Raw genomic sequence first — 25,969 nt, forward strand, 5'->3', positions numbered from 1 at the left:
TCGGGGCAAGTTACCTGGTTGAGGTTTTTTCCGGGGTTTTCCCTCAACCCAATACGAGCAAATGCTGGGTAACTTTCGGTGTTGGACCCCGGACTCATTTCACCGGCATTATTACCTTCATATCATTCAGACGCTAAATAACCTAGATGTTGATACAGCGTCGTAAAATAACCCAATAAAATAAAAATACACCACTGCTGGTAGTGTTCACAAATTCGGACCTTCCTGTAAGAGATATCACAGAACAATCACAAGACAACGGATAAATACTCAGTCCTGTGTTGGGAAGCACAAGGCAGACACTTATTGATAATATGCAATAAGAAAGGTTTGTATTACTTAAGCATCGCTTTGAACGAATAAATAGAATTAAACGTACATAGTTATAGCCTATTATCAGGCAGTACATCTCACTTGAAGATATGTGTCAGAGGATTAGTGTAACATGTATCTATTCATCGATGTATGCAATGGAGGGGGAAAGGAACTGGCCACCCTACCCCATTATCTCCTGGCCTAGTGGCCTCATAAGTGGTGCTTTTTGATGTCACTTGTGAGGTTGAGACCTGTCTTCGGACAGTTGACTAAACAACAACAACAGTTATAGCCTTGAAAGTTAAATTAAGTAGGAAATAAATATACTATTTATTACATGACTGGTTTATCATTAGATATTTAGAAGCTGCGAACAGGTTAAATGCTACACGCTACAGCTGATTCTCCTTTCACCCATGCTATGATTTGACGCTCATCGTAACAATCGTGGGACGTGATAGCCATATGTTTCATTAACTGCTCCCGCAATGTATCCACGAAACAATTTTATTTTTAAACTCATAAAATTAATGTAATAAACGAATGCCCAGCTATTACATTTTAATTTAAAGTTTATGTATGTATTGGTTTAATGTCCACACCTGTGGAGTAACGGCTAGCGCGTCTGGTCGTGAAACCAGGTGGCCCGGGTTCGATTCCCGGTCGGGGAAAGTTACCTGGTTGAGTTTTTTTCCGGGGTTTTCCCTCAACCCAATATGAGCAAATGCTGGGTAACTTTCAGTGTTGGACCCCGGATTCATTTCACCGGCATTGTCACCTTCATCTCATTCAGACGCTAAATAACCTAAGCTGTTGATAAAGCGTCGTAAAATAACCTACTAAAATAAAAATAATTGGTTTAATCCATTAATGATTTGTTGAAGTTTCACTTCTTAAAATATTGACTGTAAGCTATTGCGTATGTTTTTACTTGCAAAAAAACAGAACGCAGAGTGAATATAAAGTTGCTCCTCATTGGATGATGCAGTAGAGGGAGTGGAACGATATGGCCAACTTAATTTATTTGAAAACAACTCGGATGCTGAAGTAAATTTTCAAGTTTTCTTGGATGTTTAAATAAATAAAGGATTAGGAACATACAGTACATAAATGGAATTAACTGTGCTAATTATACCAATTTGCTTCATATGAATCGCAGTGCCATTTTATTATTTTATCAGAAGCATGACATTATTGGTACTACTGAACGCCCCTGATTTTAATTTCGAGGGAGCAGCGGAGATGGGCAGTTCGTAGATGTTTGTGACCGGCAAAATGTTGTGTTCGTAGTTTAATTTTTGTGTTGGATAATGGGGAATTTGAATAAATGTACGGCCTGAGAATGTCTTCGCGGGTTGAAAGGTTAGTTACACATTTTTGTTATAGACTATACTTATTTGACGTTTTCTGAAGATGTTTCTTAAAATCTTCCGTTGGTAATTTAGACTGTGATACGGTAGAATGGTAAAGTTAGTTCAGTATCATGTATTGCATTACTTTGCATGTAATACAACCGTTTAAAAATAGAGCTGTTTAAAGTTCAGTAAAGGGGTATAATATATTTCTTTAATTTATTTACCTGCGATCTTATACTAATTATACAGTAGTTTTTATGCATGGAGACATGTCTGCGTGTCCTTGTGTATGTATGTATGTATGTATGTATGTATGTATGTATGTATGTATGTATGCGTGCGTATGGTAAATATAAGGCGTTATGATTGAGATATTTCCAGAACCAAAGATAAGTAGGACTACATTGGGTGCGTACAGTTGCCTGGGAACTACTGATACTAGACTAATATCTGAAACGCCTAGCTCAGGTTAACCACACACCCCATTATTTTTCTGTATTGTTCACGTTGCTTACGAGATGTATAATCTCGTAAGCAACGACTGTTCACCACATGTGACATTCTGATTTATGTAGGCCTAACACTTCTGTACGAGACATTATTAGCTGATGTGAGGTTGCCCGTGCATCTTTCCTTTGTAACTATAAATTTATTAGTATGAATTCTTGATTACAAATTTATACTATAGGCTATATTGTTTGCACACTAATTGAATCGGTTATTGTTGAAAGGAACTAAGTCCACTTTTTAAAGTTTTGAGATAATCGAAAAATACTGTTTTGTGGATAATCTATCGAAAATTAAACCAACATATATTATACACATGAAAAATATGTGTACAATATATGTTGGTTTAATCTTCGATAGATTATCCACAAAACAGTATTTTTCGATTATCTCAAAACTTTAAAAAATGGACTTAGTTCCTTTCAACAATAACCGATTCCATTATGTACCATATTAGGATTCACTCGTAGTAGTAGTAGTAGTAGTAGTAGTAGTAGTAGTAGTAGTAGTAGTAGTAGTAGTAGTAGTAGTAGTAGTAGTAGTAGTAGTAGTAGTGAATGTTACTTATGTCCCGCCCACTATAGAGACATAGGTCAGTTTTACACTAATCCTAAACATATTTAGTATAACTTATTGCTTGTGGGCCATCCCAAACCCTACTCCAGTAGTGGGATATACTCTCCATAGGTGGCAGCGTTAAAAAGGCGGCCTAATATGTCCGAACTTTGTTATCGCATAGCAAAGTGTATGCTGTACGAAGGAGGAAGGATCCCCCCACGCGCCTTTCATTGGTTACTATTTTAATTGGTAGTGATTAAATGATATTTTTCATAAGCCACGATGGCGCTTGCATATATTCAAGTTTCATCTTATTTATTATTGATAACATCTGTTTTGTAAGGTTACAATTGCTGAGTCTGTACAGAAATATGGTCCATTTGAGATTTCAATGAAATGTTTAAATAGTACAAAAATAAAAATTAACAAAAATAAATTATAACATACTTGAATCGATAGTCATGATGAAACCAATATATAAGAAAATTAAAAACAGCGTCAATATTGATATAGTGAGGATCACGTAAGTTCAGTTCCCAAACAGCAAATATTTCCGCCTTGTCAGTGTTGCCAACTGTTACCAGATATCACCACATGTAGTAAAATCACGATCCTATGTACTGAATGACTTCTTTACTCACCGTACTTTACCTTAATGTTGGAAGGTTATTCTAAATAGTTTCAATAATAATGAGAAATGTATTGCTATGTTCTATTCTTTTATTCCTTTACATTATTATTAGTATTAGCATTAATAGGTTACTAGACGTAAATATACAACAAAGTATAGTATATAATATTCAAGAATCAAATCTGTTCCAAGACCAATTAAATTATTGTCACTTCACTTCAAAGATTCCAGCGTACATATACTGTACTTCCTAAAGGTAGATAAATTAATAACCAGGGAACGGATTTATATGGACTAAAAATATATGAAATATGTAAATATATATGTAGTTATTTTTACCAAAATATGGAATTAAATATGGATTTTTACCAAAATATGGAATTAAATATGGACTTAAAATTATAAAAAAATGACTATGTACGTTAAATATTGGTACATTTTAATCAAACTAAACAAAAAATATAATGGACGTACCTTATCTTCCAATGTAGTTTCAACAAAACACAATTTTTATTGTCTGTTACCATAACAATAGGTTACAAACATTTCTTTCAAGTGCTGAAAAGTGAATCTTCTTCTATTGTCTCTGAGGATAGATTTATACTGACTAAAAGAGCGTTCGACGTCACAAGAAGTAACTGGTACATAATTCAATTTCACAATGTCTGCTGGGGATAAGTCCAAGTTAATCTTCACTGTTGATTCACCACTCATCACAGCAACAACCTTTTGTAGTTCTTCATATCCAGGGTTTTTTGAAAGTACAGTGTCCACCTTAGCTCTTACTGCATCTGCAACTTTACCTCTACCACGATTCAGTTGTTCCACAGTACTATTTATAATTTCAAAACTTTCAGATAGTGAAAGGTGCCTATTTTGGAGACTTTTGAGCGTTTTTATGATGCATGAAAATGTATGCTGAATGTGAGCTAAGTCATTCTTCACACTTATGTCACAGGTAACTGTTTTCGCAGTATCAATTGAGACTGCATCTTCAGAGTCCAATGCAAGGAGAACATTGTTAATAGAGTCTATATGTTCGGCATAATATTCAACTGCTTCTAGCCATGTACCCCATCTAGTTAAAATTGGCTTTGGTGGCAATGGAATTTCAGGGTACATTTCTTTCAACACGTTAACTCTACTGGGAGCTTTGAGAAATACTTTTTTCACTGATGAAATCAACAAATCTACTTTAGGGAAATTGTAGTAGTAGTAGTAGTAGTATTTATTTATTTAACCTGGTAGAGATAAGGCCGTCAGGCCTTCTCTGCCCCTCTACCAGGAGATTCCAACTACAATATCAACAATAAAATTACAATTAAAATTACAATTGTCTCTGACCACTTCTGCCACACGATGAAATGCATGCGCCACACAAGTAAAATGAGTCAATTTAGGATATACAACAGATAATGCTTGTCCAGCTTTGACCATATAAGGGGCAGCATCGCTAATAAAGAATAACACATTATCGTACATAATACCCTTTGGCCACAGGATACCCATAGCTTCGTTGAACAGTTTAACTATAGTTTTGTTATTGCACTTTTCTAGAACATCACAATGTAAAAGAATTCGTTCAGAATATTGTTCACTTAACAAACCGATAACTACATTACCAACAAGTCTACCTTCTTTGTCGGGAGTCTCATCAATGGAAACCCAAATTGAACTATCTTTAATTTCATCTCTTATCTTCTGTATTGTCTCATCGTAGATGGATGGAGCATACGTCTTCCTAAGTGTTGACTCATCCGGGATTGTATGTTGAGTATATTTTTCAAGGAATTCCCTGAAGACCTTATTCTTTAGTTTGTAGAGAGGAATATCAGCAGAGATGAGAGAACGGCACAGGTCGATGTTAAACTCAGATCTTACATTCGATGTTGTTGGTTGTGTTAAAAACAATTGTCTCTGCTTGGAATTTAGTTGTTTGTTGGCCTGATGTTTACTAGTTGTAATGTGTTGTTGCACCAGGAACTTTTGTGTAGATGATACTGCACACTGACACAAATTACAAAATAATATTTTATTGTCAGTTGATAAACCATCTTCTTTAAATTCTGAAATGTAACTTGTTAGTTTTGATTTTAAATTGACTGAATGACGTACTTTTGGCATATTTACCGTCTTTATAGTATGATTTACAAAACTGAACCTATGTGTACTCTGACTGGCATTTAACTGTTGAGCTGCACAACTGAAGTCTGTTAAAAATTTTAAATTAAATTAATACAGTTTTGTAACTTACTTTCCCATTGTTGATAGGACTGCTAATTTTCAAATAACTCTGATGTTAAAGGGATTACTGAACATGTGTTTAAATCTCTATTGTTGAAATGTATTTTTAAAAGTTAATGGAATTTTGTTTTGTTTTATTGTTAAACCTAATATAATATGGACTGTTTTATATGAAATATGGAAAATATATGGAAATTAACGAAAATATGTACTAAACTCTAAAATATGGAAAAATATGGAAAATAAAAGTAGAATTTTTCAACCCTACACATTGTGAAACATAAAGATAATGCAAAATATAAATTATATTAGCTTTATAAGTAAATATGTATTTACATATAAATCCTTTCCCTGTTAATAACCAATTGACTTTTGGTTGGAATTCGAATGAACTTCTGATTATCTTTTGAAATTAGTAAGGAAATGGATAATACAACTATGCTAAAACTGAAATAATAATAAATCAACTTACAAAAATAATTTTGGTCCTTAAAAGCCATAAGTAATTTCACTTCTAGATACCTTTTTAAAGATTTCATTTGTTTGTAAATTGCTTAATAATGCTACACTTACACTTATTATTTCTGCAACTCCACGTCTGTCATTGAAAAAATGTATGATACATAACTGTGAAGTCTCTTTTTGGCTCTTGTGTCCTAAATTTAAATAAGAAAAAGCAAATGATTCAAGAAATGTGAGCTGGTGAAAATTAAATACTCAATTAATAAAATAATTACTACCAAAAGAATATTTTATTAATTCTATACAAAAGATGGATTACACAGAACAGATGGCCAGAAATCATAGATTTATACACAACATACAGCATGAAACGATCATCAAAAAATGCTTTTTGTACACAATAACATCTTTCAAACGAAGTGAAATAGCCAATAAGTTCAATAAATATTATGCTAATAAGTAATAACTATAATTAATAATTATCTACAAGCTGTAAAAGGGAATAAAATAGTATATTGTTGAAATTAGGGGGTTATGGTTTATTACGTGTATTTATAATTTTAATTACTTTTACTACATTTAATTATATTTTAATTTCTATTAGATTAGTTGGTGGTGTGGTTGTTAGTTTTATCTGTGTACGTCAGACTATTAAGGAAAAACTGAAAGAAATATTAAATCTACTATCTACTTTATATAACAATATTTAATCAAGAACTGAATATTACTATTAATTTAATAACATAAGACCCAAAACATCTCCAAGTCCAGACAATACTCATGCTGATTTTCTTAAACATGTTGGCAAACAAGCAAACTCACTACTTTTATCTTGTAATCTCATCTAAAATACAATATCTGTCTGGAGAAAATCTATCATAACATCAATTTTGAAAAGCAATTATTCAACTAATATCTTTTCGAGTTATCGACAGATACCACTTACTAGTATGATAGCCAAAATTATGGAAGAGATGATTTCATAGATTGAATTGGTTCCTGGAATCTAGTAACTAACTTTCATTTTATTGGGTTGACTTTAGAGAATTGCATTCAACAAATGGACAGATTTTAAATTTTAGTCAAGATATTAAAGATATTTTAAACAGAAAACAAAACAACTTAACAATTTTAATTTATTTTCAAGGATCATATGGCTCTGTAGATATAAATCACTTAAGAAATTGCAAACTTAGGGTGTCCATGATAAAGTGTTACACTGGGTCAGTGACTTGATTATTTGATTCATTGTCACAAATATGTAAATAGAGACAGATTCATCTGGGCTTCCCACATTGTTGTTTTCAGGAATACATTTTCCAATATTAATGTCGATGGTCTAACTAAAGAAATAGATCTTATGATAATCTCATCATTTGCAGATAATATGGTTGTCTAGAACAAAAAATCACAGTCCACAAATATTAATAAACTGAGCCAAAATCCCAACAGACTTTTTGACTCTACTTGGAGAACTCAAACTTGCTCAATTAAGGGAAACTTTACTAATAAAACACAATCCCAAGTTATTTCAAAATGAATAGTATATAAGTTAACTTTAACAGATGATGTTAAGAAATGTGATACTTCTCCAGACATTTTAAAAATCATTAGAAACGATAAATGATCTGGTCAGTGAGTGACTACATACAGTATTTTTTATAGATGGATCCTGTTTACCAAGCCATAGATGTAGTGGTGTTGTAGTACAATACCAGTATATTCCCTTTTACAGGGAATTATATTCAAACACTTGTTTGCCCCATTTTAACCGTGACAACGCTTTTTAGCTTTTTAAACATTCCGGTTATTGTATTGTGTTTGTGTTTAGTGAAAGATTTTAGATAAGGGCGCAAATAGCCATAGTAGCTGACGCGCCCTTTTTAAACGCCACTAACTAACTAACTAACTAACTAACTAACTAACTTCAAACACTGACTAATTTTGATAGTGAAAATTTAGATACACTTTTAAGCTTACAAAATCTCCAGTATCGACTTCATAAATCTGAGAAGGCTGTCATACTATCAGATTCAAAATCAGATGTTCTTGCTGCAGTAATGGACGTAACAGCATGAAATCTCAATATTTTACAGTGTTTTAATATTTTAAGCAAAATGGTCGAATTACATCGACGACTGGTACTTCCGTGGATCCATGAACTTTATGGAGTGGGAGGTAATGAGGTAGCTGAAAGGTAGCAAAATTACTGTAAGGTTATCTATACCTGCATCTTACCACACTGTTAAAAGAATAACAAGATCAGAACATGACAATGTGGTAACAAAAATCGGAATGATTCTAAAGCAAATGAAAAAATTGCAATAGGCCATCCGGCGTCTGCTCCACGATGGAGGAAAATCCTCAGAAGAAACCAACTAATCAGACCAAATGGGGGATCCAAACTACCCTCGAGTGCAGCTCTGAATTTGCAGGCCAACGAGTCTACTGACTAAGCTACATTGGTGGCTCCACTAAAAATATGAAGTACATGGCACTCAGATTATTAAATTGACAAACCTAAACAATTATTCATCAGTTAAGCTATAAAATATAATACATAGCAAGCAAGTTAATTCAATTTAAAAGTATAAACAATTCAATCAGTTGAAATATACAGAAACTGATAATAAATATCATGCAAATTACTTCACATTACAAGCATAAACAATTCATCACTTGTGGTATACAGCCTACTATTTAATTTACAGCACATACAATTCATCAGTTAAGCTATAGACCTACAGTCTACTATTCAATTTACAGCATATATAATTCATCAATTAAGCGAAACAAAAATATAGTACAATACATAGTAAAAATAATACACCTAATTTAATAACTGAACTTCTATGAAAATCTACAGTGGCAGTACTCATATTATCACAGGCCATGATTGTCTCAAATATTTACAAAGAACTGATATTTCAGAATCTCCCCATGCCATTTCTGAAATCTCAATGAAGATATGGATCATTGTCTTGACTGTTTAACTTTACACAGCTTTCAATCATCTGGTTAAATATTGGAGTGCAAGATAACAAATGACATCAACTGCTGAACACTTGGTATCAATCAACCAACAACTTCATTACATTAAAGGGGAAAAAAAACTGAAAGAATTAATTGTATATAGACACAACACATAAGACAAGGCCGCTTCAGAACAGTAATTGGCAAGGCTCTGTTGTTTTAGGATTCTTATGTAGATTCAATTTCACCTGAAAGAAAAAAGTAGCATCTATAAGTAGTAGTAGTAGTAGTAGTAGTAGTAGTAAAGATAATAATAATAATAATAATAATAATAATAATAATGACTGTAAAGTATGGAAATTAATATTGCAATGTAATATCAAAAGGTGATTTCACACCATCAACTCTTATCATTTAGTACAACTCTTATCATTTAGTACAACAAATCTATTATATTCAGTTGCAATCACCAGTAGCTGTTCTTTCCTCCATTTTGTTGTTGGCTGATTTTTCACAAGTCTGCTATGATATGCAGCACTATCCATGACAATAACGCATTGCCCTAATGTTCTCAGGTCAACAACTGTGTTTGCACCCACTTCTCAACTACAGGGCTATTCATAGCACTATGGTAGTCCTGACTTTTCTTTCAATTGCATGAAAAAATTAAATCAGCACCTGCAATAAAAATTATACCTGGGCATATAATTACGTCACATGAATTCACAGCATTTAAATAAAGAAAATAAAACATAACATAACATAACATGACATGACATGAGATCCTCTTTGGTGAAAGGCTTTCCCACGTTTTTATTTAGTCACCAATTTTTATATTTTTGTACCCTGATTTAAAAAATTACTCTTGCCAAATTTACGTAAAATATAAATCAATATAACTTACCGAGTATAAATCCACCTTTCGTTCCGGCATCTAATCTTCCACCCTCATTTGTTGGTCTATGAATAACACCATTCATGTCACTGGAAACTTCACCTGGTTTATTTCATGAATAAGTGGGTGATCATACTTAAAAAAACAGAGAGAGAAAAGCAATTCACATTGACACTCTAAGAGACACAAAAATTTTAAAGACAGGAAAACCGTTCAAGAATTTTATAACTAACCTCTAGTTATAATATGAAACTATTAATTGCAAAACATGTTGTTCCCACCTGAATTCATTACTAGTAGCCTATATTAATTGCAATTTCATATTCCACATAAGTGTTAATCTATTTGTTAGTAAAAAATTCAATCACTCAATGTCTCACAATACATTGAAATTTACCATTCATAAAAATCCAAGTCTCATCCAAGAATACTACGGGTTTAGGGTTCTCACGCTCCACATTTCTTATATATTCTCTTAAAAACGAATAACATCACTTTCTCATACATGTGTATAAGGATCCCCTTTGCTCCATAGAAATTTCATCTCTTTCAAAATTTTTTTCACCGATGATAAGGATACTCTAAATAAATATGTTTCATAATCATCATTCATATGTTCCAGAACTTTTGCTGCTGTTAGTACTTCCCCTGTAACAGTAAATGAAAATTATGCCATATTTTTATACATAGGCCTATGACTAATATCAGAATTACATTGCATAAATCAACACAATAATTCCTGTAACTTCCCTACCTTTATGTAACTTGTCATAAATAAATCTCGCAATTGCATCTTCCGTAAAATCATCAGCATCAGTCACTGGATGTTTACGTAGTCTATGTTTTCCTAGTGTCACGAGTGGGGTCCCCTTGTGTGAATTGATCACTTTCGTGGCTGTAGTTAAGCCAAGCTGTAATAACAAACAATAACATAATACTTCTAAAAATTGTTATATCATAAAATTCATGCATAATACCAACATTTACAGCTATATGAATAGAAAATGATCAACATGTTAGGTTGGGTCTACGATAGGTTTAAGTAGGCTAATATTTAGGTAATTCTCCAGAAAAGCTACACCAAAGAAGGCATAATTTTATTTTGTTTAATTGATTTCTGTGATATTTACATAGTGATGAACACGTGGTTTTAGTGCACAGCCACAAATACTTTCAGCACAAAAATCCTTTGACACTTACCTGTATATTCTAATGCATTGTTGTAGTCCCTCCCTCAAACTTGTTACTAATTACCAATATAACATGCGAGAGGTCCAGGACGAAGAGAAATGGTTAGTTTCCCAGTAGTGCGTCCTCATCCTCTCGAGTGTTATATCTTAACAAGTACTTTGGGTGGGGTAGCTTTTCTGAAGAAACACCATATTTAATATTACTTAGACCAGTCATGAATAAATTATTCAGCCAGAGTCAACGTTCCTATGCTTTATAGAGTATGTTATATAGTTATTATATAAAACTGAATTATTTTTAAGCACCATAACAGGCCAACATTCATGTAATATTTGCTGCAATATCAAGTTAATAATTACAATATGACTTGTATTTTCTTCGGCCGATGTGGCATGTAAATTGTGATCTGAACGGTTAATTTAATACCAAAAGAGAAAACTGGAAATTTACTTTCGTGCTGTTTGATTACTTGTTCGTCTAATTTGTAAATGTATTTAAGCTATCACCTACTGCAGTATTACAGTATCTTAAATGTATTTAGTTTGGCAATATGAAAATCACTGACTTGATTAAACATTAGGCCTAACCTAAAAATTTGTTTTGTTTGACCACAATCATGAAATTATTAGTGCAAACTCCTAAAACTGAATACCACTTTGAAATGTATGCTTAAGAATACTTACTCCTAATAATTGTCCTATTCTGGTTGTAATTGCTGTCTCCGTTAGCATAATTCCTTCTTCATTACCTTCTTTCTTCAACTCATTATACACGTGAACTACAGATTTCTGAAGCGTACTCTGAATGCCACACATTTTCTTCCTTGGAGGAGTCACTGCAACACTATTTCATTTTTTTGACATAGTAATAAAAATCTAAACACGAAAGAAATTCATTAAAATTTGAAATAATATTTCTATCCATTACCCACGTGCATTATCACGCCCAAGTATATTATATTCATTCGTACTTATCTGACTATTCTTGAATTATAACCACAACGCAACACATAACATAACTATAATGTATTAATATTAATACTAATATTAATTAATTATTAATAAGTTCGAATTTCACTATCTTCCAGTAACCGGCTGAGAAATCTAGTACAATTTTAATTTCATGGAACTCCAGTACCGGCAAATATTGTCGATATTTGCCTCAGCTGCCAACATACCGGTTACAAAATCACTACCATTTATAGTATTTGTCAGTATCGAAATTCGAAACGAAGTTGGCAAAAGAAAATTCAACCTTCAAACTAGAAAATCACCATAATCCACTAGCATTTGTAGTAATGGGGGAAAAATGGTTAGGTTTCACCCTTAGGGTATCAAGTTACCTGGTCTTCCCTATAGTAGAGAGCTGGGGTGTATTTCAGTTCTGGCGGTCCCTGACGGGGCCAAGGTTCTATTTTTCAAGGTCGGGCAGCGCCAGGGAACTTTTCGGATTTTCATATTACCGTAAGATTTTGCATTTATATTAAAAAGTCATGTTTTATTCATATTTAAACAATTTCGTAGTAAGGTAAACTACCACTTTATCTAAATTTGAACCGGTGCATTTCCGTCTGACATTCCACAAGTATTCCTGGGGAAATGATGGTGATGGTGAAAGTTATGTTATGTTATGATAATGATGATGATGATGAAGATGAAGAAGACAACTGCCGTTAGGTACTACCGAAATCCCAGAGCCAGGGAATACACCATTGATGGTGTCTACATTTTGAGTTTCATTTAAAATTAAAATTTATTGTGAGTTTTCGTTAAACTCTTTTTCGAATGTACAATATTAATTTTTATTTGGTTGTTTAACGACAGTGTATCAACTTCTGGATTATTTGGCGTCGATGGAATTGGTGATAGCGAGATGGTATCTGGTGAGATGAGGCAGAGGATTCGCATTAGATTACCTGAAATTCGCCTTACAGTTGGAGGAAATCTTGGAAAAAGCCGAACTAGGTAATCAGCCCAATGCTGGAATGGAACCCAAACTCGAACGCAAGCGCGGATGACGAGACAAACTAGCTACTGCCTGAGTTACGTCGCTGTGTGGAATTAAATTTAATGGTCACATTTTAACAATGAAGTTACTACCGTCCTTATCTTCTAATATGTAGACTACTACTGTAATACTACAATATTTTCAGTACATTTTTTTTTCGTTGCTGACATAAATGTAAGGAAGAGTAGAAAGGCTGAGGGAGACAGACAGAGCCATTTTTTCTACTCTTGGAAAATGAAGGATCGAAAACGGTTTTACTTTCCCTTGTTTCGGAGATCATTTTGCGGTCTCTACGTAATGTACTGTACTTTCTGTATATAGACTATTGTTGTAAAGTGATACCGCAAGTTACTGGATAGAGTGCAACGTTATGTAGTAAATTGTGTTTTCCCATGGAACTGAATATCACAATCATGCAATAATATTTTATGTGCTATTTATTGAATAGTTTTTAATAAGCATGTATTGAGACTGTTATAAATGTCTAATGCTACATGCGTGTAGTAGTCTTAAGGGTCAAACTGTAGTAAAAATGTACAAAATATTATTTTTAATTAAGTTCTTTTATTCTCCGGGCTAGCCGTGGTGTACGCAGCAGCAAAGGCCCGGAACTTAAAAAAAGCATGGAATAGAATTCGTTAACTTTCAGATCTCACTAGGACTAGGATGATTATTCCGTCCTAATATCATGTGTTATCTTAGATGAAGGAAAGACGTAGTGTTGACCATCATCGCACGTGACCCGTGGTTTTTCCTTGCAACATAAAGTTGAGAAAATCTGCTAAGGGCTACGGTTGAGAATGCCGTAAGGTTTTGAAAATTGTCTTTGCATATTGATGTTCGACGAGGTCTATTAAACTCGCAGTATGAGAATGCAAAACCGAAGAAAAAAATCGTGGCTTGCTTTTCGTTGTTATTATAGCCCGAGCCAGTTGCACTGTTGTTTTTTGCAGGCTGAGTAGTAGATATGTTTTCAAGCCGCTTGTTGGCGACACGGCTCTCTGATTGGTTGAAATGACCTGTGCTTCGTAACTCGAGAAAGGCTGTATGGTATGGGAAAGTACAAGGCAGTGTTAAAACTTTTATGTGAATTTTGAAGGCTAGAAACACGGAAATGCGATAATGTAATGCAAGTTTTTTAATAATAATGGTAATGGATAATAATGATGATGATGATAATAATAATAATAATAACAATAATAATAATAATAATAATAATAATAATAATAATAATAATAATAATAATAATAATTTTGATTGTGTTTAATGCTCAGAATATTAGTACAGTGTATTAAAGAACAGGTAAGGACAGATGGTCTAAAATCTGACGGCTGGCAGAAAGTTAAAAAATGTATTGAAAGTCATTAAATATATTGTTACTATTGTCACGCAGATTGTAATTTATCCTCATAATAATAATGTTGAAGAATAATGCTAGATGCTGCAGGTAAACTATGAGATTAGGAGCTTTACTGTAAATCCAGGTTCCAACTTTAATTTGTTAAATATGAATATTATTGAAAGAAATAGCATTAATTTAATTGTCCACTGCACATTACTATACTGTATGTGATCTCTACCCACAGACTTCACATGGCTGTCTTTCACTGGTTAGAGCTGCAATGTCACGTCTGTGGCTACAGTACTAGCGCTCTGGCCTTCTATGTAGGCGGCCGGGTTCGATTCCTGTTCAAGTCTGGATGGAATTTGTGGTGGAAAAAAGAGACATTGTAGAGGGTTTTTTTCTCGGGGTACTCTCATTTACTCTTTTATTCCACCAACACTTTCCACTTCCTATCATTTCGTCTATCATCTTTAAGGGTGCTATTCATAGACATTTTGCAGCACGCGCTACGAGCGTACTAAGCTAGCCCCGGCTATCCACTGGTTACTTATACAGAATTAAAATCATATCCTATTGCTAACACTGGTTTATGAATATGAAAAACGCTGATCATCCACCGGAAACCCGCGCTAAAAATGTCTATGAATACGACCCTAAGAGACTAATAGAAAAAAAAGTCTCAGTGCCGCAGTCGGTATATTGCTGGTCTTTTGTGTCCGAGTTTGCGGGTTCGATCCCGGCCCAGGTCGATGGCATTTAAGTGTGCTTAAATGCTACAGGTTAATGTCAGCAAATTTTTCTGGCATGTAAAAGACAAAATTTCGGCACACCGGCGACGCTGATATAACCTCGGTAGTCGCCAGATTCGTTAAATAAATCATAATTTAAAATTGAAGTAAAAATAGGCTGGGGTGATGTCTTCGGGTAGTACGAGTTTCCGATTCTGACTGATAATCCTAAGAAACTGTCTGGCTCACCCCGAATAAAGACGATTGTCCAAGAATAATTAATTACTATGTACGTACGAATAATTTGCAACGCTAGTGAATATTATTCTGATTCCTTTAACTTTAAGATATCCGACTATACGATTTAAAATGCCTGCAGCATACTACATTCCTAAACTCCCTGTGAACATTCGTGCGTCCGCGTCCACCCTCCTTCTTTCAAATCGTCACTGATTCTGTGATGTGATTGGTTGTCATAACTCTATAGTTCAGTATTCCAATATGGCCGGTCGTGTCGTGTGCGGTATTTGTTATTTCTTGTGTATTTTCTTTGTTTTATTAGAACATCGATTACTATGTGATTATTTATTGTGATATCCGAATTTTAGACAATATTTTCTATAATTGAGATGTTTCAGTTTGTTTTATTTTCGTGTATTTGTGTGTTGTTGTCTGCTTTAATAATTTGTGGTGCGTACCGATTTAAAACATGAACTTTTCGTTGATGAGAATGTAATGCACGGAGATATGATGGACGTCACGGATAAATCATGGATACCGATATCAATTAAAAGGTAGCAATACTTAATATTGACATCATTAATAAAATGTAATTAGTGTATATTTTAAACAGAGGCTTATAAAATCTGGAGTGATTTTCGTCTGTTCATTGACCAACAAATTTATGACTGCGAGATTACTGTCAGATGATTGCATAGATAGTGAGGGAAGAGCATTCTTAAAGAAGCTGCGGACACTATTTATAAACTCTCGCGTCCACCGCTGTGGAGTAATGGTTGGCATGCCTGACAGTGAAGAGCGGTCCGGGATCAAATCCTGGGTTGGGCAATCTACTTGGTTGAGGTTATTTCAGGATTTTTCCTCAACTCATTAAGAGCAAATGCTGGGTAACTTTAGGAGCAACATCCTGGACTCACTTCGCTGTTATCACCATCTCATTCAGACTCTAGATAACCGCAGCAGTTGTTAAAGCCTCGTAAAGTAACCAATTAAAATTAACACTCGTTTCTTAAAGAAGTGTCTGCTACCAGTTACAAACCTCCCGTGTTAAGTGTACACGGAAGGAAACACTGTCCAAGTGAAAAGGAATGCTGCGCTTAGTGTCTGTTGAAACGTTGTAACCCGCTAATATGGTTCTTTAGATGCATATCACTTCTGAATGCCAACTGGAATAGTAATATGCGTTACAAAAGCGGTATGTTGACGTTTTCATGTCCGAGGAAAAGATTGAAAAAGCGAAACGTAGTTGAGCTTTTTAATTTCCGAGAACATGAAAACAAACATACCGCTCGTGTATCGTACATTATTTTGTGCGAAGATCGTTTATTACATACCTGAAAGACGAATTTCTAATTAGTTGCAATGAAATCTCCATCTTGGTTTCTGTTTAATGACAGCAACTTTGGAATACTAAAATATCTATCTTCAACATTGTTGCTATAAAATGTTTTCTGTGTTTACTATAGTCCAGCAGGCCGTGATATACGTCTGTCTTTTTTTCCTTCCAGTCAATAAATGCGAACTTAAAACAAACGGTAAGGTTATGTAATGATTTATTTTTCATTTTAATATTTTAACAATATTATTTATATAACATATTGCAGTAATAACATCGGCATCTGGAATCTTGTTGATTTTTTCACTGCTTCCTTAATGTTACTTGCATCAGGAATGCAATAACTTTTGTGGAGTAGTAGAGTTTACTTAATTTTTGCAAATATTTAAAAACAATAGTTAACAGTGCAATTTAGGTGAAATTGCAGTGGTAAGTTTCCAATTTATAATTATTACTATGTTAAACGTCTCTAAAAATAATATGTTAAAAGCCTAAAGCAGTAAAATGAATGTGGCGCTTAAGCGGCAAGAAGAGGGAAATTGTTATGTGTGTTACGTTGGGAATACTGAATGTGGTATTTCACACTTACCGCTTATTGGTTTTGTGCGGAAAGCAAGCAAATACGCACGATCTCGCACAAAGTTAATTGCGCGTATGTAGTTAATCCGTACAGTTCATAAGACGTCAAATCATATTAGTTTTACTGTTGAAATAGTAAAAATCAAATTTTGTGTGCAATCCAGAATATACCAAATTTTACCGTCATATTTTGCTGCATAGACCTAGTAAATTATATAATTTTGACCAATAGGTCAAGAAAAGCTATAAATAGTGATAAGATTTTCAAATGAATCAGGCCTGCTTCGAAACTTTTGAAATGTGGAAGTACAGAGTGATTGAAAATGATGGAAATTTGCTTTGTACACGTACTATAAAGAACAATACAATAATATGGTGTGCATCTGTTGTTGGCAAAACCTTCAATGTATTAACTGGCACCTTACAAACACTGAAGGTAAGTAATCTGTGCCACTTGACACATCACGTAGTACGAGTATATCAGTCCGATCGTCAAATATTTGTCACACTCTCTGTAACATTTACTGTTTATGGATGCAATCACATCGATTACTTTGCCTTAATTTATTGTTTGTTTTGTAGTGTACTAACACAGACGGCATTCTTCACAAGGTACCCACAAAGAAAGAAATCGCATGGAGTCAGGTCTGGTGACTGAGAAGTCAACCGCGCGCTGTAGGCCAGACAGTGACAGTAGCATTTCCATTCCAACGATATAGCAGATGTCTAATGATGTCTAGTGCTATATTGTTGGTAAGTGGAGAAAGTACAGACCAACCTTGCATCATTGTTATAGAGTTTGTCTTCGCTAGTTGAAAACGTAAAGGAGTTGTATTGTAAAAATAGCATTTTTGCACACTTTCTCCCCTAGTGGCGGAAGTATGAAACAAATTTCCCGAATATATAATATCAAATCTTTGACAGTTTAGCTAAGAATTGAGGCACATCATGTTTCCATCATTTTTAATCATGGTATCCGTGTCACCTTCGTAATGCTTTTCATTTACGAGTATAACTAAATGAATGAGTGTTTCACATTTAATTGTAGTTTATATAGCTTTACAATATTCGTTTCCTGTCAGTTTTTTAATAGTGCACATGAATTGAGGGACTCACAGTAAGGCACAGTAAATTGTAGAGCTCTGCTGTTATGTACTCATAAATCCCAAATGTTAGAGATGTGAATTATACTGTTGGGTAGTATCCTCTGATTGAGGTTCTGGCTGATACGTGCAATACATCTATTATCAGGCGGTACATCTCACGTGACGATATGTTTCAGAGGAAGAACAATTTTGTTTGTATGCATCTGCAGTCTGACTAGTGTAATATGTAACTAGTCGGCGGCGTATGCAATGGAGGGGGAAAGGAACTGGCCACCCTACCCCATTATCTCTTGGCCTAATTGCCTCATAAGTGTGCCTTCTTGGTGTCACTTGTGGGGTTCAGACCTGTCTTCGGACTAAATAACAACAATACATATCAGAATTTGTGGTTTGTCCCCTTCCCTCAATTGATTCTTGTAAAGAAAGTGCTCGTCTAACTGAATGAATAGCATAGGGACTTCAATTTCCAGGTATGAATTATTATGTTCGAATCTCTGTGTTTTGTTTCCATTATGAACATCTTATGTAATTGTAAAGCTACCACATTTTTTCTGGTACTAAATTTCACTTATATTCAATACATTTATTGAGTTTATTAGCATATAATTTCAATATGAAAATGAAGACTTGAAGGAAATAAGGATTTAAGTGTTATTTTTACAATTTCGAGGAACTTGAGTCTTAACATACGTTGAAGCTATTGGAAAATACACGTCCCGCTGTTTATGAACGTCAAATAAAACGAACGAAGGAACGAATCTGGACTTCGATTTCTATTCTTGTTAAAGGATTACGGTAAGTTGTTTTTCCAATAAAACCGCAATTTTCACGAAAATGCCACTTAAAAACCTGTATTTACTTCATGTCTTCAAATATCTAATGTTAGAAAACGAAGTTATAAATAGAAAAATTGAAAGTACTGATTTCAAACTTAGAAGTTTTAAGCACATAACATTTTATGTGATCTTTAACATGGCTGTATTGTCTATTTATGACTAGCTAGTAATGTATTGTCAAGATGTCAAAGACGAAATTGTTAAAACATTAAAATAATGTTAGAAAATTGTTCTTTGTTTAACCTGAAGGTTACATTTTCATGTAGAGCATACTTATTACATTGAAGCCAGTAAGTTTCACTTAAATGCGCAGTTAAAACTCTAAATTCTTACAGGCGTGCATGCATAAGGACACTTCTGCCACTGATATGATAAGCTGGCGTGTCTCTTTATGATTGCAGTTGGAGAATCACTCACGAGTCTTGACATTTCTCACCATCAGTATCCAACCATTATTCACATTGAATGATACTTCTACTTCTGCCGTTGAGGTGTATGTTTTGTATGTTTTATGCGACCACTAATATTTTCATACTTCATTTCAGTGTCCCACATCGCTCATGTAAAGCACGTAGAAGTGGTTCAGTGGAGGAAAGACAGAGGATCTGACAACGAAAGGTAAGGTATATTATTTTACATACAAATTTATATTGGTTTTTATGAAGGATATTGTGTGCGCAGAACACTTGAGGTTTAAGGTTACTGCATGAAGCTCAATTATATTTTCAGTAACTTCATATAATGTCGTGATTGTCTATAGAACTCTATTAAATTTGATAAAAATTGAAAATGTTCACAGAGCATACGTAATATTTTAAAATAAGGATTCCCTGGTAAAACTCTGCACAGTTTTTCACTCAATACTTATATTTAGAGGAGCACACTTAAATTCACATTTCACTTTCTCAAGGATTGTTGTAGAATCATTAAGCGACAATCCACACTTTTCTAGTGTCTGTATTGCTTGAGGTTGATTTTATAATTGTGTCTTTATTAAACTCAAGTTTCTTTGCAATGTTTTACTTTTTGAAATATTTTGTGTACGTTGAATCGATAAAGTATCATTTGGATTTAGTCGTAAACAACTTTCTTAATTGCACTAAAATTACCAGAATAAAAGAGAACAGCTTTAATCCAATTACCCAAGCGGGTAAAAATTGGTTCCAGGGATAAAGAGAGTTCAGGGAGATTTTTCCTGTAAGAATTAACTCGGACAGGGATTTTTACAAACACCTTAATAGAAGAATTAATGCATTCACTTCAGAACACTTTCCCGTATGACTTCTGCTAGTCCATTAAGCCCATGCACAAAAAGTAACGTGAGTTACATAAGGATAAATTAATGTTGTTAGAGTTGAATCAGGTCTCAACATGCAGAATGTGAAAGTAGAACCCGAAATTTATGTTAATTACCCCCTTCTGGTCATAATATTTTGAAACAATCATCACAAAGCAAGCAGTGGTTACTTTCCTGTAAGACTACAAGCGATCAAAATTGGTTTTCCCGTATCGTCTACACCTAGTTTGCCAACGAAAAAATTGGAAACGTGGCGTCCATAGGCTTTTCAAATATTATCTACGACACGCCATTTGAGACAATCTTTGAAATTATTATTTAATTATTTTGTTGTTGAATGGTAATAGCCATCCAGATAGTTTCGTCAGGTTGATTCGTTGACATTACACGAGTGTAATATTTACCTAGAAAATTGTGGAATGTACGATTGCTACGTGAATTCCATGGTATATTTGGTTCTGTCATGGACTACAACTTCAACTGTCTGCGGAAAAAAAATTTCACAACTAGAGACTTTCTGAATGACAGTTGAGGGGTCCAGTCAGAGAAGGCATTGCCGGGTGCTGTAGTATATGGAGAAGGATACAAACAACAAATTGTAATAAGTATGTAGAATATTTGCTTATTTCTCTGGAATGTGAAGAATGTTATCTTCAGACTAAATTCCATGGCAACATATTATTCCAATGGTGTTATTCACATCGGTAAAATTTGGGATTTATCAGCACAGATGGCAGAGCATTCCAATTTACATAAACATATATCAATTGTGGTTTATCCCCTTATTTGAATGGGCCCCTCAATTGATGTGTATTAATAAAAAACTTAAAATTAGAAATATTGTAATAGCCGAATAAACTACACTTAAATGTGATGTACACATCCATGTGTTATAAAAAGAAGAGCATTACGTAGCTGACAGTAACACTATAGTACAAAATGTTGAAACATTTCCATGTTGCTTATGAAGTAACTACTATTAATGATAAAATAATATGATATACAGAAATTATTAGCGAATATTGTCAAGGATTCAGTTTTATAGATTTGGGAAATTTGTTTTATACTTGCATCACTAGGGGAGACATTGGAAAAATGCTGTTTTCACAATATATGTCGTTCAGGTTCTTGAGCTAGCGAAGACAAACTCCGTAACAACGATGGAAAGTTTCCATAATTTCTCCCCTATCCAACAACATAGCTCTCAGCTTCATTTCTTTAATGAAGTCCACATTTCTCTCAGTTAACACCTGCTTAAATTATTTTATTGTTCTAATATCGCGCTCGATGTTAACATTCTTATGGCCAACTCTACACGACTCTCTTGAGAATAATTTGTGTATGTGCTGTCTTACAGTTTTTATCTAGCACAGGTCCTGACGGTGATTTAAGTTTATAGAATGGTTTGGACCATGTTATTTCTTCTCCACACTCTCCACATCTGTAGAATATTCAATTCTACAATAGAGGGGTGCTCTGCAATAACAAGTTATGTAGATATGCCTTGGTATAGTCTCCACAATTAATGTATGAAAGTAACAAATTCAGTAACGAGATTTTGACGAATAATACATGAAACTTGTACATATATACTATCAATAATACTAATTCAAAAACGCAGATTTGCAAAGGCCTTTCTTTGTTAATAAATACACTGTTACTTTTACTTATTGCCCAACACCCACTTCTTACACATACCTTGTTATTGCAGAGGAGCCTTCAATTCTTGTTGACCTCAAAGAACTTGTATTCTTGCTTACTTTGTAACATTAATTCAAGTAATATTTGCCTACTTTAACGTGTGATTTTTGGAGATTTTATATTGACTGCGGATTTTAATCTTGTTCGTATATTACATTTAACTTCTTCAATTCGTTCGTTTTATACCAACGTTTGTCAAAAACCCGTGGCGGTAGAGCCCTTGAAGGGCAAAGACATATAGTCGGCTGCTGGCCTCACGCCCACATGCCGAAACAGATGTGGACAATCATCCACGTAAAAGGAAGATATCGTGTGGTTAGCGCAATGATCCTCCCAACCGTTTTCGTAACCGGATTTCGCTAGTTATCGTAGCTCCCCAAGTGCATCATGATTTTGTATGGCACCGGTCCCTTACACTGGTTAAATTTAGTGAGAAAATTTCTTTCCGTATAAGTACTCAAACGAGCGCGCATTTCGTAACGCGAGTCTTAGGCAGGATACCTACCACTTTTGTCGAAAGCCTTATAAAATAGTTCTACTCAGAAAGGTGATGAGCAGGTTTAAGTTAAATATTCCATGAGAATTTAAAATATCATCCAAAATATTGTTTTTTATGAAACAAACATATTTCTTGTAATTATTTTATGAAATTTAAGATTTTTGCTTGAACATATTAAATTGAACACTTTTCGCCTTCTTGTTCCACACATGGTAACTGTAGGAATTTAAGAGATATAATACGTAGTTACCAAAACAAAACATATAAGTGTCGGTTTACATATGGGAAATATTACATGCTGTCCATTTTTTGTTTTGGTTTGAATCTACTGTATATACTATATAATGTAATATATTGTACTTTTTAATTCAACAATAATATTACTTTTATTCCTAGCTTTCAATCACACATCCGTCAACAATGGGTATTCCACTGTACACAGTAATCTGTAGTAGAGTCGGGCAGACTGCCTCATATTATCGCCCGTTCTCGGTTGCGTAATCACCTCAGTCTCGCCCAGTGCGCGAGTACCTAACGTAGCCAAATGACTCATTGATAGAGAACACGAGATTCTCTTGCTCCCGAGATTACCGATACTAGATCACTCCCGACAGTCTCGGAGGTCTAGGCGGGACTGTAGTACTGATAAGCAAGCAATATCGCTCGGGCCGTGCTCCTATAGGAAGCATTGGCTTATACACTTCCCGGTTCTTTAAATATGTATCATGTCGTAGCTCCTATAATACTTAATCAATCGCGCTGTAATTTTTTGGATTGATAGCTCAATGTCTAAGGAAAGCATAGAAAAACAAATCGAACTGAAAATCTTTTTTGGAAAGTGAAAAAAAAAAAAAAAAATATATATATATTAACTTCGATGGAGATTGATCTGTTCAGACTTCACCGCTGGTAAGCGGCAAACTTTTTTGTTTTTCACGTTAGATGGGGGGTCAAAGCGAGAGAAATGTTGAGAAAGGATGGAAATTACTTTTAAAAGTGATGGCAACTCAAAATTTTTACTGGTTCTCGAATAACGGCGAGTTAACCTGTTAGCGCGGGACTCATGACTCAAACGTTTGTTCCGTGAAATTTGTACGGAACACTTCAGCGCTTGAAAACTCGTTATTGTACGGATGGTATTAAATGGTATTTTAATACCGGTAGTTGAAAATGAGGCTATATAGTCCAAGATGGTTTACACTTTACAGTAATTAGGCTATCTTTTATAACAACTAAATAAAAAAATAGTTTGTAACACAATGATATGAAACATGAAAATATTAAAAGCTGGTTCACAATAAACCGAGAACGGAAACGGCAACGAGAACTAGAACGGAAATATTGTTAAAATAAATGTATTTAAAGGTAAGCATTCACAATTAACTATTCTGAATGCTCACATTTAAATACTGTACATTTATTTTAACATTATTTCCGTTCTCGTTTCCGTTCCCGGTTTATTGTGAACCAGCCTATATTATAGAAAACTACACTTTCTATTGGTGTGCACGTTATAAATTATTGTTACAGAACAATCATTATTGTATTCTAGCCATGTTACAATATAAAATTATATAGGCCTATATGGTTTATAATAATTATCCTATATGTTATAGGAACGAGAATAACAAATTAAGAATTAATCAGATTTCTAATACTTGTACCGGTACCTAATGATAACTTACAAGACAGTAATAAATAATAACCATCATAATAATCCTGATAATCATAATCTTAATCATCCTAATGATTACGATAATGATGATGATAACAGTAATACTAATAATAATGATATGATAATAATAATAATAATAATAATAATAATAATAATAATAATAAAAATAATAATCGCTGTAGAGTAACGGTTAGCACACCTGACTGTGAAACGATCGGCTTCCGGTTCGAATCTTGGTTGGGACAAGTTAAGATTAGTTCACAATAAACCGAGAACGGAAACGACAACGATAACGGAAATATTGTTAAAATAAATACATTTAAATGTGAGCATTCACAATTAACTTTCACGTTCCCGTTTCCGGGCTCCGGCAATCTTCTCGTTAATTGTGAATGTTCACATTTAAATATATTTATTTTAACATTATTTCTCGTTGTCGTTTCCGTTCCCGGTTTATTGTGAACCAGCCTTTACCTGGCTGAGGTTTCTCGCCTCAACCCATTGAGAGCAAATGCTGGGTAACTTTCGGCGCTGGACCCTGGACTCATTTCGCTGGCATTATCATCTCATTCAGACGCTGGATAGCTATAGCAGTTGATAAAGCGTCGTAAAGTAACTAGGTAATTTAATAATAATAATAATAATAATAATAATAATAATAACCCTCTTTTATTCTCTGTTGTTATGATAAAGCAAATATAAATGACACTCAGGAAGAAACGCAGAATAAATATGGGGGGGGGGGAAATGCCTGTTATTATTCGTTTGAGAAGCTTTTGTCATCCAGCCTGCTCTCAAAAAACTTGAAAGTTAGAATTTATAAAACAGTTATATTACCGATTGTTCTGTATGGTTGTGAAATTTGGACTCTCACTTTGAGGAACAGAGGTTAAGGGTGTTCGAGAATAAGATCCTTAGGAAGATATTTGGGGCTAAGAGGGATGGAGAATGGAGGAAGTTGCACAACGTAGAACTGCACACATTGTACTCTTCACCTGACATAATTAGGAATATTAAATTCAGAGGTTTGAAATGGGCAGAACATCTAGCATGTATGGGCGAATCCAGAACTGGATATAGAGTGTTAGTTGGATGGCCGGAGAGAAAGGACGTTTGGAGAGGCAGAGACGTAGATGGGAAGCTAATATAAAAATGGATATGATGGTAGAGACTGAATTAATCTTGCTCAGGATAGAGACCGATGGCGGGCTTATGTGAGAGCGGCAATGAACCTCCGGGTTCCTTAAAATGCATTTGTATTTTAAGTAATTATGATCAATTTGTGAAAGGATCTACTCTATTTCGTAATTCTGTCCTTCCCCTTGCAAAAGTGTTTCCATTTCACATTCAGCATTTTATCAGTTGGGAAACAAAAATATCTTATGTCAGAGTCTTTGGTCCTTTATAATAATATAAATAAGTATTATTTTATTTCGTCCTTACGCAGCGCAATAATTACCCATGCTGATGAAGATGCCCTTGCATAACA

The 25,969-nt window shown here is 34.2% G+C and overlaps 1 long non-coding RNA gene across 3 annotated transcripts; it reads right to left on the reverse strand.

Annotated features, from left to right (window-relative positions):
- Window positions 1-6,325: 6,325 nt before the first annotated feature.
- Window positions 6,326-12,446, reverse strand: LOC138711842 (uncharacterized). 3 transcript variants are annotated; one of them, XR_011335496.1, is made up of 6 exons: window positions 12,102-12,419; window positions 11,815-11,974; window positions 10,695-10,851; window positions 10,338-10,588; window positions 9,516-10,075; window positions 6,326-9,293 (listed from the first exon to the last, which is right to left on the reverse strand). It is a non-coding gene; the product is annotated as an uncharacterized lncRNA (long non-coding RNA). The 3 variants fall into 3 exon arrangements; XR_011335495.1 differs by having other exon boundaries at window positions 9,516-9,723; window positions 9,950-10,075; window positions 11,815-12,417; XR_011335494.1 differs by having other exon boundaries at window positions 11,815-12,446.
- Between the last annotated feature and the right edge of the window lie 13,523 nt (window positions 12,447-25,969).

This window comes from Periplaneta americana, chromosome 13 (assembly GCF_040183065.1).
Source record: "Periplaneta americana isolate PAMFEO1 chromosome 13, P.americana_PAMFEO1_priV1, whole genome shotgun sequence".
NCBI classification, from domain to species: Eukaryota; Metazoa; Arthropoda; class Insecta; order Blattodea; family Blattidae; genus Periplaneta; species Periplaneta americana.